Source organism: Thunnus thynnus, chromosome 3 (assembly GCF_963924715.1).
Source record: "Thunnus thynnus chromosome 3, fThuThy2.1, whole genome shotgun sequence".
Lineage (NCBI taxonomy): Eukaryota > Metazoa > Chordata > Actinopteri > Scombriformes > Scombridae > Thunnus > Thunnus thynnus.
The window spans coordinates 34,861,530-34,880,708 of record NC_089519.1 but is presented as its reverse complement, the minus strand read 5'-3'; the positions used below and the strand labels follow the sequence as shown (position 1 = coordinate 34,880,708).

The 19,179-nt window shown below is 36.6% G+C and overlaps 1 protein-coding gene and 1 long non-coding RNA gene across 3 annotated transcripts in view; both read right to left on the bottom strand.

Annotated features, from left to right (window-relative positions):
* LOC137180243 (uncharacterized) overlaps positions 1-19,179 on the bottom strand; it is a 142,081-nt gene that overhangs the window by 45,953 nt on the left and 76,949 nt on the right. The window lies entirely within an intron of this gene.
* On the bottom strand, positions 30-18,520 carry LOC137180241 (uncharacterized). Of its 2 annotated transcripts, none has more exons than XR_010927934.1 (5): positions 18,370-18,520; positions 14,886-14,987; positions 12,763-12,935; positions 11,698-11,874; positions 30-156 (listed from the first exon to the last, which is right to left on the bottom strand). It is a non-coding gene; the product is annotated as an uncharacterized lncRNA (long non-coding RNA). The 2 variants fall into 2 exon arrangements; XR_010927935.1 differs by having other exon boundaries at positions 14,886-14,983.

The following is a 19,179-nucleotide window of genomic DNA, read 5'->3' as shown; positions in this document are numbered from 1 at the left end:
TTTTTACCTTAGAGTCTTCAGTCTTCAGTCAGCTTCACGCCTGAATCCTGCAGACAGTTTCCATGGAGTTCCAGCTCTCTCAGATAAAAGGGGTTGGACTTCAGTGCTGAGAGCAAAGAAGCACAGCTGCTTCCTGTCAATTCACAGCAAACAAGTCTGTAATTAGAGGATGAAAATGAATTAGAATTTGACAATGGGGCTGCCATGATGCTCCATTACCCCATTTTATAGAGCAGCAAATCCTATCTAATAGAAGGGGAACTAACCTCTTCCACTCACCCCCCTCTCTACCATAGACCCATAGCAGGTCAACAGTATATGCCACATAGAAGCAGTATAGATCATCTGAAAGCTGGTAACTTTTTTTAATTTGAGATGAAGGTCAGCATTGTGTGTCAAGTTTTTGTACTCATAAATCTGTAATAAAAATTGTGTTTTTGTTCGGTGCCTATACAAACTTTGAAATTTTTGAGTGTATAAGGGCTTAGAACATTATGATGGAAGTATATGATGGGTATTACCATGCTCAATTATGTCTCATAATTTGTTGCAGCAATTTTTGGGTTTGATACCATTTGTTACATAGATATGGTACAAAATCTAACCATTTTTGACCACTTGAGAATTGAAAAAAATGGTCAAAAATCCATCCAAAATACCACATTAAGACATCAAGACCTTGGGGAACACCATAAAAAATTCATATTGTGATTTGTTATCAAAAACTTTTGACATTTGGAGATTTCTGGAAGAATTGCATTTTTCAGTGATTGCATGGAGAGCACTTCTGTTGTGGAAATTGCTCAGCGACCCCCTTATTGTCAATATAACTAGGGAAACCATACATTCTCTGAATGCTCCAGGTCCAACCTTTTCAACTGGTGGCCCATGGGCCACATCTGCCTCAGGAGCAACCACCGAGTGGCCCAACGAGCTTGAATTAAATAGGCTATTTTAATAGCAATTTTAATATTTTAATCGTAATATTATTTTATAAAAATTATTTGTTAATAGTGATGTTATTGTTTAGCCTAAATAGTTACTGCACTGCAGGCGTGGTCTAAAATCTGTAAGCAGTCAGGATGCAAAATATTACGTATTCCACCTGTCATGACAGAATCTGAATCAGCCAGGTATGTGAGTCACACACGTGTGAGCGGGTCCGCTATCTTGGACAGCTAGGTACGGCAACACCTTTTGGACAAACCACATATACATGCCCGACTCAATTGCACCTCGTCAATGTATGTCTACTAAAGGTGCTTGTTTTTTCCACTGACAAACTCAGATTGTTATTGTAAGTGTCTGACATTATAGAACATTATGGAAAGAATCACTACAGAGAAATAAAAAATTTTCATTACCTTTCGCTGATCTCGTCTGTTTGTTATTCTGTCTAACCAAGTCTCGCACTGAAATCTCACGAGAGTTGAGTTATTGCAGAAAGACAACCGTGGAAATGTGAGTGAGAGTTGAAGAGAGGAGTAGCAGGAAGAGTTTATTGTGTTTGAGTACAGAAAGTGTAGCTTAGTGTTATCTAAAAGATTTTCAAAGTCATGGCTGAATATATGCTGAAAATGTCTGGCTCATCTCTTGGTTTTAAAAAACTGATCCCATTGAATTTGTTATTGACTAGCCCTGCCTTAGGTCTCTAGTTTGTGGTTGTAAAGTTTCAAGAGGCTGTGATTATCGTAGAGGTCACAATAGATCAATTTATACAATGAGGTCAAGTTTAAAAACTGGTCTCACTACATGAATACAATTGGGCCCACTGAATCCACAAGAGTCTCAGTTATTCAGTTATACACAATTTTTGCAATTCCAAGACTGTTTAGGGACCCCAGTATGCAGAAATATTCAAATACACAATTTTTAGAATAGGTGAAAATAACACATTTACACTGCATGCAAACAACTGCATGGTTTAGGCCCGAAACCTGGGCTGGGATTAGCATAAAGTGGGCAAGTCTGTAAAGGGGAGATGAGTGGGTACCCATAGAACCCAAAGAAATTTTCATTCAGATATCTTGAGGTAAGAGGTCAAGGGACCCCTTTGAGAATGACAATGCCAGTTTTTCCCTCACCAAAATTTAGCCTAACTGGAGCAGTATTTGCCCACCTTCCCGACAAGCTAGCATGACATTTGTGACATTGGTACCAATGGATGCCGGATGGAGGTCATCTAGTTTCATATGATACAGTATCCTCACTCTAGCTTTAAAACTGAGCCTGCTAAAGCCAGTGAAAGTGACAGTGATGTCAGCTCAGGATGCCAGCATCCTTGGGGAGTTTAAGGGGCTAAATAGTAGTAATACTGGCTGTGAAAACAAATCTCAACCTGGGACAATAAAAGGCTAAACAATTAATCTAAATTTTGGCCTTTTCTCTTTCTTGTTACTCTTATTTCTACTCCTATACCCAGCATGTACTCAACTACTCAAGACAATTCAAAATCAGGTCCAGCTAATCTCTCAACAGAGGATATGACAAAGCTGAAATAATGTAATTAAATGTTAATGGGCTAAATAATCAATTTTAAGATTCTCCTTCAGTTGGAGAAAGCTAAAGGAGACATGCCCTTCTTTCAAAACCGCATCTGAAGAAAAGGAAGTATGACAAGTTAGGTTAAATGACTAAGGGACTAATTTACTCCAGTTCATATGGATCAAAAAGAGGGGACTAGCCATAATTATACAACCACACATAGCCTTTAAAGAGGAAATTTGTATTGTGGATAAAAAGGATAAAAAGGACAGGTTCATTTTATTAGATGACATAATCGAGTCTATCACTGTTTCATTTTTAAACATATAATACCCACCAGAAATAGGCCTAGAATTCATGTCCGAAATAATTGATATGTTAATTACAAAATGCAAAGGAATTACAGTAATGGGAGGAGACCTGAATCTTACATTTAATCATAGATTGGACTCCATGAATAATAAAACATTTAGAGCTGACAAAGCGTCTTCAATTTTAAGTTGAGCAATCTCAGAGCTTGGACTGATAGATACATGGCGGGTGCTAAATCCAACCAAAAAAGCATATGCATACACTGTAAAAAATGGCTGTGAAATCCACAGTAATTTACTGTGTTTCTGCACAGTTAATAACTGTGAATATTTTTACAGTATAATATTGTGTATTAGGTCTAAAAACACAGTAATCATGATGATACTGTAAAAATCACAGTAGTGCACACACTACTGTAGAAAATCACAGTAACTATTACAATAGGGGAGAATGGGGTAAATAGAGCCAGTGGCTAAAATGAGCCACCCCCTTTATCTAGGTAACCATAAGCAAAAGTAATCATGTGATCACAAATTAAGAAAGAATAGTTCACATTACTCAATCCATCTTGGACTCAAGCACATGGAGAGAGTGGTCAGCAAAACAGAGCAAAAAAAGATTTTTGTTATGCCAAGTGAATTCATCATGTTACTAAAGTTATCAGTCTTGTATCTTAATTAAAAAAGATACGTTTTGGACATTATTACATGTTAATTTAAGTCAGGTTGTGGGGTAAAATGTGCCAGTGATGTTGGGGTGAGTTGAGTCAATGGTTCAATTTACCCCCAAAAGTATTTTCTGATATTCTAGAAACTAGAGACACTGTTCATGTTTGATCCCTGTTACAAGTGCTACAATGTTGATGAATAAATACCTAATTGTTGACTAAATTTAAGCCACACACAAACATGCTGTACATACAGACAAGTGACAAGTTAAAGGAAAAGCCAACATTAAGTGTCTTGGTAAGGTGTTGGGCCACCAGAACAGCTTCAATGCTCCTTGGCATTGATTCTACAAGTCTCTGAACTCTACTGGAGGGATGAACACCATTCATCCAAAAGATATTCCCTCATTAGGTGTTTTGATGATGGTGGTGGAGAACACTGTCTAACACGTCAGCTCAAAATCTCCAATAGATGTTCAAATAGGTTGAGATCTGGTGACTATGAGGGTCATACCATATGACCCACATCATTTTCATACTCATCAAACCATTCAGTGACTCCTCGTGTCCTGTGAATGGGGGCATTGTCATTGAAATGGAAACATACACACTTATGTTATTGTCTTAAGATTATGGTACACTGCCTTATAGTCAAAAGCTCATTGTAAGACTTTATGATCTCTGCTTCCTGTATGAAAATATTCCTAACAGGTACTATCAAAAGTGAGGTGTGGGACTCGGTCACTGTAACTTTAGAAGGAAATGTCCAGGGAGGAAAGGCAGATAAGGATTTGGCCTTCAACTCTTAATTCTCAGCAGAGACCGAAAGAAACTCCCTAGAGATACGGTGAATTAATTAAAAATAACTATTAGGGTGAGGAATATGGGATGATTGTGATGCATGTGGCTGTATATGCAAGTACCAACACTGAACTCCATTCAATATCTCTTCAGCCTAGCAAACTGGGAGATCTGGACTTGCAAATATGTATTCTGGATATTGCAATAAAACTCTGAAAGACAACTTGCTCTCTGTGAATTCATCTTAAATTTCCACAACAGTCATCTTGGAAGAGACCACTCCCATCAGGATAGAAATGTTTCATCATAGGATAAAGCTAATCACTCACAACTACTTTGTATTGATTATCAGTGACCCTTCCCCCTAAGTGGACAAGTGGACCCAAACCATGCCAGCAAAATGCCCCCCACAGCATAACAGAGCCACCAGATCCCCTCACTGTAGGGGTCAAGCATTCAGACCTGTACCAGGTTTTCCTTTAATTTGTCACCTGTCTGTTTACACAAAAGCACATTTATACACACATTCTTTCTGTGGCACACACAAAGATCACAGTTTAATCTTTACTGAAAGTGTTTAGGTAACATGTTGAACAACAGGACACAAACATTTAATTTTACTGCATCAATAAAGTTCAAAATTATCTCAAATTTGTTTGATTTTGTGTAATTTTTATATCAGTATTTAATGGTAACACTATTTACCCATAGAGGGCTCAATTTACCCCATGCCCATGCTCATTTTACTCCTACCTTGGGGTAAGTTGTGCCATAGGACTAACTTTTTTGATGGCTCATTGTTCTAAAACCATAATAATTAGATAACTTGTTTTAATTTCCATGGGTACACAACAACCTGAGGTATACATAGTGACTATTAATTGAAACAAATACACTTTAATTTTGCAGTAAAATCATCAAATGTAAAAAGTGGCTCATGTTACCCCATTCTCCCCTACTGTAGAAAATCACAGTAAGCATTGTATTACTGTCGAAAATCACAGCAACTATTATGTTACTGTAGAAAATCACAGTAACCATTGTGTTACTGTAGAAAATCACAGTAACCATTTGTTACTGTAAAAAATCACAGTAACCATTATACCACTGTAGAAAACCACAGTAACCATTATGTTGCTGTAGAAATTAACAGTAACCATTATCTTACTGTAGAAAATCACAGTAATATTCATACTACTGCAGACATGTTGCATGTTACTCTATTTAAGGTAGCAGCTTTCCCTTTTGTAAAGAAAATCATTAATTTGAAGATTATTTTGTAATACCTTCAAATAAAACCCTTAAATTTATGGTGCATATTAAATAATTCAAACATTAGTTCGAAATAATAATTCTTTTCATATAAATTCAAATACTTCAAGATGAAACCTTTTTCATGCTTCTGCAGGCTATTACTTTCACTTTTTAAATTTGTCTCAACGTTTTATGAACTTTGGGAGGCATGAACTTTGTGTCAAACAGAGGCTTCTGACATCTTAACTATAAGTCTGACCACTTTCAAACCTGTATCAATGGATTCGCCAGTGGTGGCTTGGCTGCTTCTTCAGTTACCAGTTATCAGCCACCTCATCCTTTATATTCTTCATTTATTCTTTCAGGTTGTAAGATATGACAAGTGGCAGCATCCTGGTTAAGGTCTTTGATAGAACTGCTGTGGGTGTTGATAGTTGTTTTGGTTTAGAAATGTCGTATTGTAGTTTTATTGTTCATTGTTAATGTGTAGATTCCGCTAAGCTGGCAACTGAACTGGCAACTGTTGCCATGGCAACAGTAAACATTGATGTTGCGGGCTGGGCTTTAGAGAGCTGAACGTTGCCCACAAGCATCCTCGTGCTTTTCATACTCAAACAGAAATGTATATGAAAGTGTGTGCCAGATAATATACATAGAACATATAAACACACACTAGTTCTCACTGTATGACACTAACATGAAACAATGAATGCACGTTACTTATTGATGATTATTTAAAAAAAAAAGAAAAACAGCTCATAGAAAGACTGCATGCTCTTACTTTGAAATGCGGAAATGACGTCGTCAGCAGGCGATTACATGCTATCCGAAAATGACCAAGTGACACCTGTAGATTTTCATTTGGACTGGCGGAAAATTTGTTTCAAAACTCTGTGTGTGTAAAAAGCAAATCCACACCCGTAGAACTGAGATCCACAGATGTTTTTTTCGATTCACAAATAAAAACTGAGTTCACAAATGTGTGTTGGAAAGTTGTAAATGTTAGGAAGATATTCACAAATGCTTTTCATTTATTTGCAAATTAATTTAATGTATTCACAGATATTTTTTTTTCTATTTTTTATGGACTTTGTTTGTGTATTTGCAGATCCGTTTTATATTTGCAAAATATAATCTTTTTTTTGTATTTGTGGAAGGTGTTTACAGATTACACATTTACACACAGATTGTTGATCTGTTCACACAAATCATTATGAAACAAATCTATCTCCATACATTTCAATCAAACTTTGACCAGGTCATGTGGATTAAAAGTCTTTCCTTTTCTAAAAATAGACTTGATGAAAATTAGGAAATTAATTTGTTTTAGACACAAACTCACTATGCTTCCACATTGTCTGTTTCTCATAGTGCCACCTACTGTGCACAGGAAGTCTACCTTACAACACACACCATCAGGTTTGCATGATATTATATAGTATGTTCTCAACAACATAAACTACAACATTTCTTTATTTCGCAGGTGTGTTTGTTACTTTGTGAATGTTTTCTAGCACCAAATAGCTTCACCACTTCATGCACTATCCAAAAAACGCCTGCGTATGAAGAAATCCACATGCAGACCCACCGAACACGTCACAGCTCAATGTGCATGGGCCGCGAGGGCCAGTTCATCGCTACTTGCAGCTTTAATTATGTTAGCTAGTGGTCTATTAGCTAACAGAAATCTATAGTTAATCTGACTGCATTGTGTTAAACTGAAACAGCTACATATTACAAATGTAACTTGTCAACATGCCTTAATGTTACAGATGTTAGCTTTATATATTCTGCCTTCATAGCACATGTGAGCGCACTGTAACTTGTGTTTAGCCTGTGTCACCCCCTGGCTAACTCAACACCGTTATACTAGTTAAACTGTGAAAACATCACCCTGTTTTTTTCATCCCAGTAACTTAATAGTTAATTATTCTTACGTTAGGTCTGATAGAGATGGCAAAATGGTCTGATAGTCTACCGTCTACGACCAAACTGTGTGAAATTACTGTGTTCCAAGATGCATATGTATTTATGTATGTTTGTGTGTGTTTATATGTATATATATGTATAGGACTATTAATTAAAAAGTAATTACTCTCAGTAAAAATAAAGTTTTCCAAAGTCATGCACAGCTCTTAATCCTGATGCCTTTCTTCATCTTATTTCTACTCCTCACAGCTGACAACCACTCCTGCTGATGCCAGAGTCCTGTCTCTCCCATCATCCCAGGTCTCATTGTGCAAGGTAAGATTTAAAATTCACTGGCAAGGCCAAATTAGTCAGCGCTTGTGGCAGTTGTGCTTGTTATACTACTTGCCTGTTTTTAGATATTTTATATTTATATTTTATATTTATTTTGGCTTAACCACAAGCACCTTAGCAGTCATCTGCTTAGATCTGTTTTCATGTACTAAGTGAAAAACGATATTGTCTCTGTTGTGTAAGTTTCTTAGCTTTCACAGAAAAAACAGTACTTTAAGATAATGAAATTGTTGTTAATTCAGTGTTTGATTATTATGTATCCGGAGAACCTGATCCTGAGATCCTGTGTACAACCAAATGGATGCTGCTGATGTGCTGATGGAGACCTGATTTCACCACCTCCTTGGCTGCCATCTTCACATCTTGCTATGGGTTTACAGTTGAATATCAGGAGGAAACAATGACATCGCTGGAGTCTGTTTAAAAGGTATTGCTCATCATCATTTTTACATCACATCCTATTTCTTTTAGATTCGTTTTACTTGCATTTTCCCTGTGATTGTTAAGATTGCTGTTAAGATGTATTTAAATGTTTGTTACAATTGGTAAATCAAATCTTGTTAGGTAAAGCCTATTCTACAAAAGCTGACTTTGAGAGTATTAAAAACATGTTTTGATTGTAGGTTGATTATTACACTGACAGTAATGGTAAAACATTTTTGTTTTTTGTCATCTATAGTAGCTGTCATCCAATTTTCTGAAGAACACAAAGCAGCAGTGGAGGATCAAAGTGAAATTACCTGGCAGCTCCTGACCTGCATCCAAAGCCTTTTGGCCCAGCGGACTTGTGATGCAAAGTGGACTGAGGTGGGCTGTTGGACTCTTTACAGACACGTACGCATCCACAAACACAATTTTAAAGACTGTGAACACCTGAGTACCTGGTGACTTGACATCTCCCATGGTTGAATATCTATGTTTAGATTACCTAAGAGTCTTTTGTTTCAAGGAAATAACAGTGTCTATTGTAAGTGTCTATATTATATATAGTTTTTCAGTGATTTGATCTTGTTTTTTTTAACTTGTAGTGGGCTTATTAAATGACATCTGTATTATTTTTTTGTGACGATTTGTTTAACTGTGGTTACAGATTTAAACAAGCTTTTAACATATTGTATTTTTAACATTGTCATTGTAATATTTGCTAATGTTTGTAATATATACATTTGAAAACTTTGTTACAGAATGATATTTAGAGGACAGAAAGTTGCATATGGTCCCTGCATCTTTTATGGCAAACACTGAAAAGAAAACATTTATTTACTTCATTCTTATTTACTATATTCATATTTACTGTGTTAAATTAAGCTATGTTAAGTAAGCCCATGCAGTCCGAATATTTCCTGCTGTTGCTACTTCACATCAAAAGCTCCTCACTGGTGTGCCACTGTGTGGCTTTTATTATGAAGCATGTACAGGAAATGTAAAACAGACTGCAGTACTGGTCAGTAAACATTGGTCTATGCAAAATGTTTTGTGCTGTTTGGTCAGCAGATCAATTTTATATATTGCAAAGGAGAACTGGTAAAAGAGGAAACAGCCAAAGTGAGCTGGTAGATGTAAAACTGCAGGCAACAGGCTCTTTTACTACAGTTTATGTCATTAAGGGTAAACAACTTATTTTGTTCTGCTGTCATGTCTGAGGGAAAACAATTTGCATTGTGCATCACTGATTTAATTGCAGCAGTTCACTATTCAGTGTGGGTATTTCTGCCATATGCAAGGCGGCCATTAGATTTCTGTAAACATGGTGCACAATCCCTATGCACAGTGAAAATAAGTAATAAATAAAATGTAGTAGTTCCTGTTCAACAGTTAACAATAAATAATTGTCATTTAAAGAGTTGGTTCTGTACTCATGTATTGGAATTTAAATGTGGTTTGAATAGCATATTGACTTTAGAAGCAGAGCAAGACAGCTTACATTACTAAATTTAAGACAGGAGGACAAATACAGAAACTAAAAATGGGAAAAATACCAGGGGGTGATGGGTATACCAACAAATTTTACAAAACTTTAAAAAAAAAAAAGAAATTGACACTACTCTTATGCGCTTATAACTTTGCATTACAAACTGGAACATGGGGAAATACTTGGAATTTGTCTATAATAACAGTGATCCTTAAGGAAGGTAAAGATAGATAGATAATAATCAATGTGGTTTCATACCTGGTAGGCTGTTGTCAGAGCCTTTGACTGAGTGTTGTGGCCATTTATGTTTGACATTGTTAGTAGTTATTTTCATGGTTTCCATGAAAAGCTTGGTATGTGGCTTCAAGGGATGTTTAAAAATTAAATATCTAGAGTAAAGGTTAATGGCACACTGTCTAGATGATTTTCAATCCATAAAGAGACAAGACAAGAAGACCCCCTTTTACAAATTATATTCGCAATTTACATTTACCTTACTGGAGACATACAGACCCTGTATATAGATAATTACCAAGTTTTGGAAAATAAATTGAGACATCAGTAGATGGAAAAGGGTATCAGAATCAATACTGAATACAGTAGAAATCATGAAAATGATGATTATTCCACAATTCGTGTGCTTATTTCAAACCTTACCAATACCCATTCCACATAGTAGTTTTAAAAGACGGAATACAATGCTTTCAAATTATATCTGGAATTATAAAATCTTTCCAGATTTAATGATTTATTTCCATGCTACTCAAGTAGGTATAATAATGAAATGGCTGAATACTGAGGTAAAAACCAAATGGAAACTAATAGAAAAAAAATCAACACTAATATGTATTGGATCACTACCCTACTTAAATTTAAAGGAAATGCAAAAATACAATGGAAATAATAGATGTGTAGAAAATACATTAATAAATTTGCGATATATTTGTAAAATATATACATTTGACAAAGAATGCATATATTTGAGAAAGATAGCGAGTGATCCAGTTTTTTTGTCTAATAAATTGGATAATTTACTTGAGGAATGGGCAGGAAAGGGATTGCAAGTGTATTCACAGATGATGACAAATAATTCGATAGACTCATTGGAAAAATTAGCTACATTACCCTCCAACATTTGCAAGCAAATAAAGGCTAAAATAACTACAACTAAAAGATGTTTGATCACCTTTGTCTTGACAGCTTTAGTGGCAGCCTAATTAATGCTAATAAAATGCTTTGCTAATAAAAAAAGAGTGATGAAAGATAAAAGGTTTGATAAGAGATTTGTTATCATCAGAGTTATATGAATCTGGGTTTATTGCCAGATCCATTATGAAACCGGCTATCAGAACCCATCCCTATATGAAAGAAAGGGAGTTAATGTGTGTAGTCGGGGTCACATTTCAGATGTCTATGAGTTGTTAACAGCTCCACCCAACTGTGATTTTTCCCTCTAAACTTCTCATATGGTTTCATTTCAATAAATAATCTTTTGTATAACACCTTACAGTATACTGTATAAAGACGATTGTTCTATTTCAATAAATGTTCAAATGATCCAATATTTCTCCAAAAATCAAATATTAGAGAAAAAGTCCAAAAACTGTATCAGAACTTTGTTTTTTCTTCTTTCATCTCCCATCATCTCACAACCCCTCAGATTTATCTGGTGAGCCTTTGGAGGGGCCAAACCCCTAGGTTGGGCAACACTGGACTTAACTAGCTAACTGTATGTACGGTTTTGCCACTAGTACTTTAACTTAAGTAGGATTTTTTATGCAGGACTTTTACTTGTAATGGAGTATTTTTATATTGCTGTATTAGGACTTTTACTTATGTGAAGGATCCAAATATTTCTTCCACCACTGCAACAGTCAGACTGGTATGAGTCATACTAACAACTCAAAAATTATTTTCATACATTACATGCTCTTTCAGCCACTGTTTTCCTACAAAAATAAGCATTAAGTGATTTACAAGATCAACAGACGGTAACTGAACTGACCTCAGAGTCCTCAGTCTGCAGTGTGGGCTCCCCAGTCCAGCAGACAACAGTTTCACTCCTGAATCCTTCAAGTTCTTGTTTCCACTCAGATCCAGTTCTCTCAGATAGGAGGGGTTTGACTCAAGAGCTGACACCAGTGAAGCACAGAAGTTCTTGGACAAGCTGCAGTCACTCAGTCTAAATGAAGAATAAAGTGTGAATCTACAGAGGACAGTTATCCTAGATTTAAATATAGCTTGAAAACATCCAGTGTTTCTTAAAGGTGGCCTGTGGAGTTTTATTGTAGACAAACAAACAAGTCATGTTAGTCTGATGTACTTGATGTCTAAAAAAAGTGTTGAATGCATTGTCTTTCTCATAAAACATCTCCAAGGCTGATTTTTAAGTATATTAAGTCATTCATTGTTAACATCAATGTTAACTAGTTTTTATACCCCATTTATACCTGGTATTAAAGATGCAGTGTGTAGAATTTAGTGCAGAAGGGACTATGTTTAATGAGTGTATAATCACCTGAAAATAAGAATCGTTGTCTTTCCATTACCTTTCCATTACCTTACAATTTGCAATTTTTATATCTACATAGGGAGTGGGTCCCCTTCCATGGAGCCCACCATGTTGCACCGCCATTTTTCTACAGTGGCCCAGAATGGACAAAACAAACACTGGTTCTAAAGAGGGCCATTTGCGTTTTTCACAAGTTTCGCAGCCACCATAGGTTATCCTACATGCTTGAAAGGGGAGGGGAAGTTACCATAGTAACATGGTTAGATGTTCAAATTATACAGTGGTGTCCTGGTGACCCAAAGATGGCAGACTGAGTACAGAAACTTCCCCAGTTCAGCTTTGTCTGGGGACGTTTGTTTGCATGTCATCCCGCTTCTCTCTTCAAGTTTCCTTTCAACCTCTGCTGTCTACCAACAAATTGATATAGTATACATGGCAATCTACTGATTAAAGAATGAACCTGTGAAGGCAGCATATTCTGTTTTAGATTAAGGTTGTAAACACTGTATGTATCATGACATTCCTCAATCAACAAAGAACTAATGAAGACAGTCTGACCTCAGAGTCTCCAGTGTACAGTGTGGTCCCTCAGGCCAGCACACGGCAGCTTCACTCCTGATTTCTTCAGAGAGTTTCTACTCAACTCCAGTTCTCTCAGATGGGAGGAGTTGGACTTCAGTGCTGATGCCAGGTGTTTACAGTGAACCTCTGAGAGTTCACTACGAGGAAGTCTGTAATTACACATTTCATTAGTGAGCTTTAGAAGTGTTGGCATTTTTGTTACCTTTGGACGGAGGCGGGCTGTTTTCAACAGTTTCCAATCTTTGTGCTAAGATCAGCTAAGCATGTCCTGATGGTTGTTGCATATTAACAACACAGACCTTCTGTGTTGACCTCTCATCTAGCTTTCTGTGAGGTCCTTAATTGGATATTCTAATTATGCACACTATAAACCATCCCCATCTGCAAACATGAAAATATAATTATGTAATCTAGGGAAATGTTCTAGTATCAAACAAAAACAAATCTGAATATTGTTGAGATGTATCAGGTGATCCTTATTTAAACCTGAATTAACTGTTTTTTGACCACTTGTTTTCAGCAGAAATAAGTAGTGAACACAACATTGACATATATTATCACCTTTTAAAGGGAACATATTCTGAACATTTCCAGGTCTATGTTTATATTCTGGGGCTCTACTCGAATATTTTTGCATGATTTACAGGTAAAAACTCCTTATTTATCGTATACTGGCCCTCTGGGCAGCATCTCAGTTCAGCCTCTTTCTGAAACAGGCCATTTTAGCTCCTGTCTCTAAGGCCCCCCTTGCAATGAGCCTACTCTGTTCTGACTGGCCAGCTTCAGGAAGCTTCCTCCGGCTCTGGGGTTACATAAGCAAACTATAGTAGCAGGATTTCATGTCTTTTTCTCCTTCTTAACTCGAAATCTCAACTTCTCAAATCCATCCGTACATGTTTGAGACAAAATCTGATGGGAAATATGAGAGTGGAAAACATGAACAACACATGGAAAAACCTCAGCAACAAAAGACAGAGAGCTGACATTTATGGGCATGTCAAAAAAAACTAACATAGGAGAAAGTACATGAAAGCAGCATCCAGAGCAGGTACCAAGGCATTTTTACAAACATTCACCTCAAGTTTTATAACTCTGACCATGTTTCACATTCGACATCACAACAGGTTAAAAAATAATGGAAAATTACAAAATGCATAATAAGTCCCCTTTAAGTTGATAGTTGAATATGTTAGCAAACAGTTGCTTATTTCCACATCCAGCAGTTACAGAGCAACATTATCATTCATCTGGAGATGTGTTTCTGTCTACCTGGTGAATGTAAGTCCAATATTAACTCTCTTTTAGCTCTGTTTTTGCTTTCTACCAACTCCTGAGGGAAATATCTGGCTCTTTAGCTGCTAAATGCTCCACTATGTTCACCAGCTAATCTACAGCTAACTGTGTCTGTTTGCCATTTGGTGCTAAGCAGGTAGTGAACTGTGGCTTTTTAGAGTTTTTTATCTAAAAACAGCTCCCTGCTGTGGCCAAAAGTGACACTATGAAAGTACTGAGAGTGATCAACATAGCAAAGTTGCAGTCAGACAACTAAACGATGAGCTGAAACTCACTATAAAGCTCCGTAAAGCCAAGGGGAGCTGCAGAGTTACTGATAATTCTCTGTAGGTTCATCACTATGAGCCACGACCAACACATTACACACTGTATACACTGGTATTTTAAAAATATCAAGTGTAGCCACTTTAAGGTTTGTTTTAATAATCAATTATTTGAGATTATATGATAATCAATTATCAGTTATTAATTCAGTCAAACAATTTTTGGTTCAGGCTTCTCAAATATGAGGATTTGCAGTTTTAATCTTTGTAAATTGTTAATTAAATATCATTGGGTTTTAGACTGATAAAAAGTTATCTGAAAACATCACCTTCTGGGAAATTATTTCACCCTTATCATACATTTGCATAGACTACACATATTCAAAGTAACCTTTCCTTTAACTCCTTAGGTATGATTACATTTTTCAATTCGCTGTACTATTAAGCATTTCTGTGTTTTGGGTATTTTATGATGTGAGCACCAACATTTAATGCCCTTGTGTAATTCCATCTTGGCAGGTTTACAGCATATGCAGTTCTTACCGGCTGTCCAAGGGTCCAGGTTCAGGAGAGCTGGACTCTAGAGACAGTGCTTGCTCCTCCTCTTCACCCTCACAATCATTCATCTTCTGGATTTCAGTCTATCTGGGACATTAATTAGTGACACTACAATTAAAAACATTGTGTTATAGCACATACAGAGAGCCTAATGGTGAAATCATCTTATGGTAACACTTGTCCTGTCTCAGCCTTTCATCCCTCAGCTCTGCCATGTGGATTCTAAATGGAGTCTAAACTAATGGACTAACCAACTGAGTCTAGTGTCACTCTTTCACATTTGATTATTTTGTTTCTGTAATTGCTTTCCATCTTCATAAAAGCTGGTGTTTTTTTCATTCCCCTGATGGCTTTAATGCACAATTATGTTGGTTGCCAACTGAAAGAGGAAGAATAGATTTAGATGTTTCTCTGTTGTTCTGATATTTCAGTCTGAATCGGAAATGACCAAAAATACTTATGTGGACAAGTCATTTTCACATGTAAACTGCACAATCGATTTACTAGATGACATAAATAGTCACACTCTGTTTTTATTTATTGTTTTTTCCCTCTGTATTATTTACGTATTCTCTGTGCAATGCTGTTGTGATTTTAGGATTTAATCCAATTTTTATTTATTTTACTTTACACAAATGTCCCCTTGATCCTCAAAGTCTCTGTAAAGCACTCAACTTTTGTTGTTTTTAAATGTGCTCTATAAATTGACTTGACTAGATGTGCAAGAGGGAACTGATTTGAGCTTTGTCTGAAATCACTCACTCACTCATTCATTTACTATCTCCTATAGCTGACGGTGTAAAGTTTGTCTGTTTTGAAAGAGAATCAAGCTCTATATAACGTATACACTGCAAAAACTACCCTAGTTGAAATGGTACAAAATATTCTTTGAACCAGTGAAATTGGATAATTTCAAGCATGAAAATTTCCCAATTTTGTAAGCAAAAATGACTTAATACAATTTCTTAAAACCAGCAAAAAAATCTGGCCACCATCAAACATGATCTAACCTTAGACCAATGTTTATGAACTGTCTGAAATTCAAATAAAAGATGCTTAAAACTTATTCTTGCTTAAAATTATTCACCTCAGTTTGAGTTTATGAGTTGTGGCATGCGTCTAAACCAGTAGGTTACCAAGGCCTACCTTTTAACTTGGCTCAGTTGAGGAATTAATATCTTCAAACACTTTTTGAAATAAGCAAAACAATCTTGTTTTCTCATAATAGAGATGTGGGATATTGTGTGAGAACAGTGCAATCTACTTTTCAGATTTGTTTCTCGTCAGCTCTGGCTGAAAAATAAATTGAATACCTTGGTAAGACAAATTAAGAGCAGTTACCTTGAAACAAGTCGAATAACCTATAGTGCATATGGTGCTTGACAGTATTAGGAGTATTAGGATTATTAGTCTTTGATAAGAAAAAATAAAGTTTACTCATCCTAAAATAAGATGGCCATTAGAAGATCTCTTTATAATGCACTTGGATAAAATCCTCAGTCCTCCTTTTGTGCAAATATATATTTTAAAATGTATCTGAAGCTAATATGAAGCTTCAGCCGTCCAAATGAGTTGGACTGTTGGACAAAGCTGTTTATCAACTAGTTCAGTCAACTCTTGGTTTTCCTATCCAGCACGTTCATGTGAAAGAGAATTACATTAATTACAAGCAACATCATCACAACCATGAAAGAATATTTAATAAATATGATGTGAGATTGGTGATATTTACGGGAAAATCTGGTTGTAATGACAACACAGTGATATTCAACAATGTGAGATGTAAACAATATAATCACATAACTACAATAAAAGATGTAGAAACAAGAGAAATAATTCCTAAATATTAAAAGTAAGGTTGGTTTAAAATAAGGTTGTGAACGGTTATAGGCCATATGGCTTTAATATAGAGTAGGTTTTTGTAGCCTATATGTATTTTTTGTATGCATTTTTGCCTTTTTTGTCAGATGATAAACAAACTATTCTGAATATGTGATGCACATAACAAAGTTGAAAGTGATACCAGACTGTTTCTGCTGCCAAAAGAGTAAGGAGAGAAAAGATAGGCTACACCTGATGAGGACTATCTGGCCAAAATGTTGTATTTAGAATCATGGGAGCTAATCACATTATGAAGATTATTTTTCATCAGACAGTCACCTCATCTCATTCTGAGCTGCAGTGATGAAATCAGAGTGTCAATGGCACTGTCAGTCGCTTCAAGAGTAAAAGAAACATTACACAATTAAAATGCACCTATCATCATTACGGCTTATTTAGGGCTGTTTGTTAGGAGCTCTGTTATAAAACAGGAGTGGGAATGGAGAGCCTGGAAAAGTAAAATGATTCTTTTTTACTTATCACTCTTTTGTAAACTCAGGACTTTAGTCCATGCCAGGGTGAATCTGTTTTTCCAGTGATCTGACTGGTCAGTGGTTGGGGTGTTGGCAGGTTTTAAACCGATCCTCTGAAGTTAACCTGCTCTGAAGCAGAGACTCCGACTACACACTGCTTTTTGTAAGATGTCAAAAGCCAAAAAAGGTTGGAAACCACTGGTCTCATCTTTAACAATGTGTTGTATTTCAAAAGCTTGTTATATCATCCATTGTGTTAAATCTTTATCTGAAAAGCAACTAAAACTGTTAAATAAATGTAGTGGAGTAGAAAGTACAAAATTCCCCTGTGAAATGTAGTGGAGTAGAAGTATCAAGTAGCATCAAATGGAAATAAAGTACTTGAGTAAATTAATTTTCACCACTGCCAGTGACATTAATCTAAAATAACGTGGTGACACTGTGTCTTTAAGTGCTGAGACGAACACAAAACTTTACACACGATTCCGCCAAAAGTTACGTTATTAAATCTCCTGCAGCCACCTTCAATCAATCAAGACGCGCCAGAAAACAGCACAAAATGTTGAAGGGGAGGAGCTGTTGGAGTAAATGTATTTAGCATAGACTGTATACTGTAGTAGTTTCCACCACTGGATGAAACAGTGAAGTTTAGTTTCGGTTCTCTCTCTCTCCTCATTGACACTCTCTCTCCTTCTATGTGGCTTTGTGAATATGTTCCCAATTCCAAATGAACAGCATGAATAAATCTTAAATTATCATTCAATCGAAACATTACAGATTAGATCACATGTCTTTTGTCTGAGTCTTGCTCCAGATTCTTCAGTTGTCTTTGATGTCGCATGAAGGAAGTTCCTCTAAATATTTCTGTTCTCCAGCTGTGACGGTCTGCTGCCAACCAGATAACTTTCAAACTCAATTTAACTGCGTCGTGTCTTGGTAATTATAGACGGCAGTTCATTAATGAACTAATAGATAATGTTAAAGGTGTTTGTTTCCTGGTCTGGTGATTTTTTTTCCCTTCTCTCTCGCTTCCTATCATCGTCTCACGGAAGTTTATCGATAACGTCACCTTGTATCTACAAACATAATTAGAGATAACTTCAGTCTTGTCTTACCTGACAGGGCAAACACAGCTATTTCGTCCCGCTCCTCTACGTCACCGTCTGCTCTCTGAGGTCCACCGTGGTTCTTACGTCAGCATTTATCATTTCCTTCTTTCTACACATATCAGTCTCTCTCTTTGGAGAACAGGAGTGACAGGGGAAGTTTAACAAACCGGACACTGTAATAGTTGACTGAGTCCGGAAGATGGCAGTAATGCAACATGTAGAGGATGGAAAAATATCCTCTATTAGAATCAGTTAAAAAACTGACACCCCCCTTGTGTGTCTGTGCTTGATTATACTGCCGGGGTTAGGGGCCTTAGAAATATTTCTATATGTGAATCAGTGCAAAACAGTGCTATAAGATATTTTCTGGGTGCACAAATATGCACCAAAGTTGGCTCCAGAGGGGGACATGGGATGGAACCATGAGAGGCTCAGTTATGGAATCAGTTACTTGATGTCATGATCCAGTCACTATCTGCTCCTCAGTCCCTCTCTGCAGCCACATCCTCTCATCTCCAGCCCTCTGCATTGCTCTCTGTCTGTTTTCAGTTCCTGTTCACTTCTCTCTGACCATGTTCTTTCCTCCAACTCCTCAGACCTGCCGTCTTCAAGCTGTCCACCAGATGTCCTCAGATTTTTCCTCCTTTCCCCGTCTACACACCTGTCCCCATTCAGTGCTGCCCATTCCCTCATCAGCTCCTCACTATTTGTACCGGTCCTTTTCCTTTGTTCTTTGCCAGGTCATTGAAGTTGCTTTATGTGACACTTGCTTTCCATCCTGATCTCATCTGATCCTGGACTTTATCTGTTCCTGTG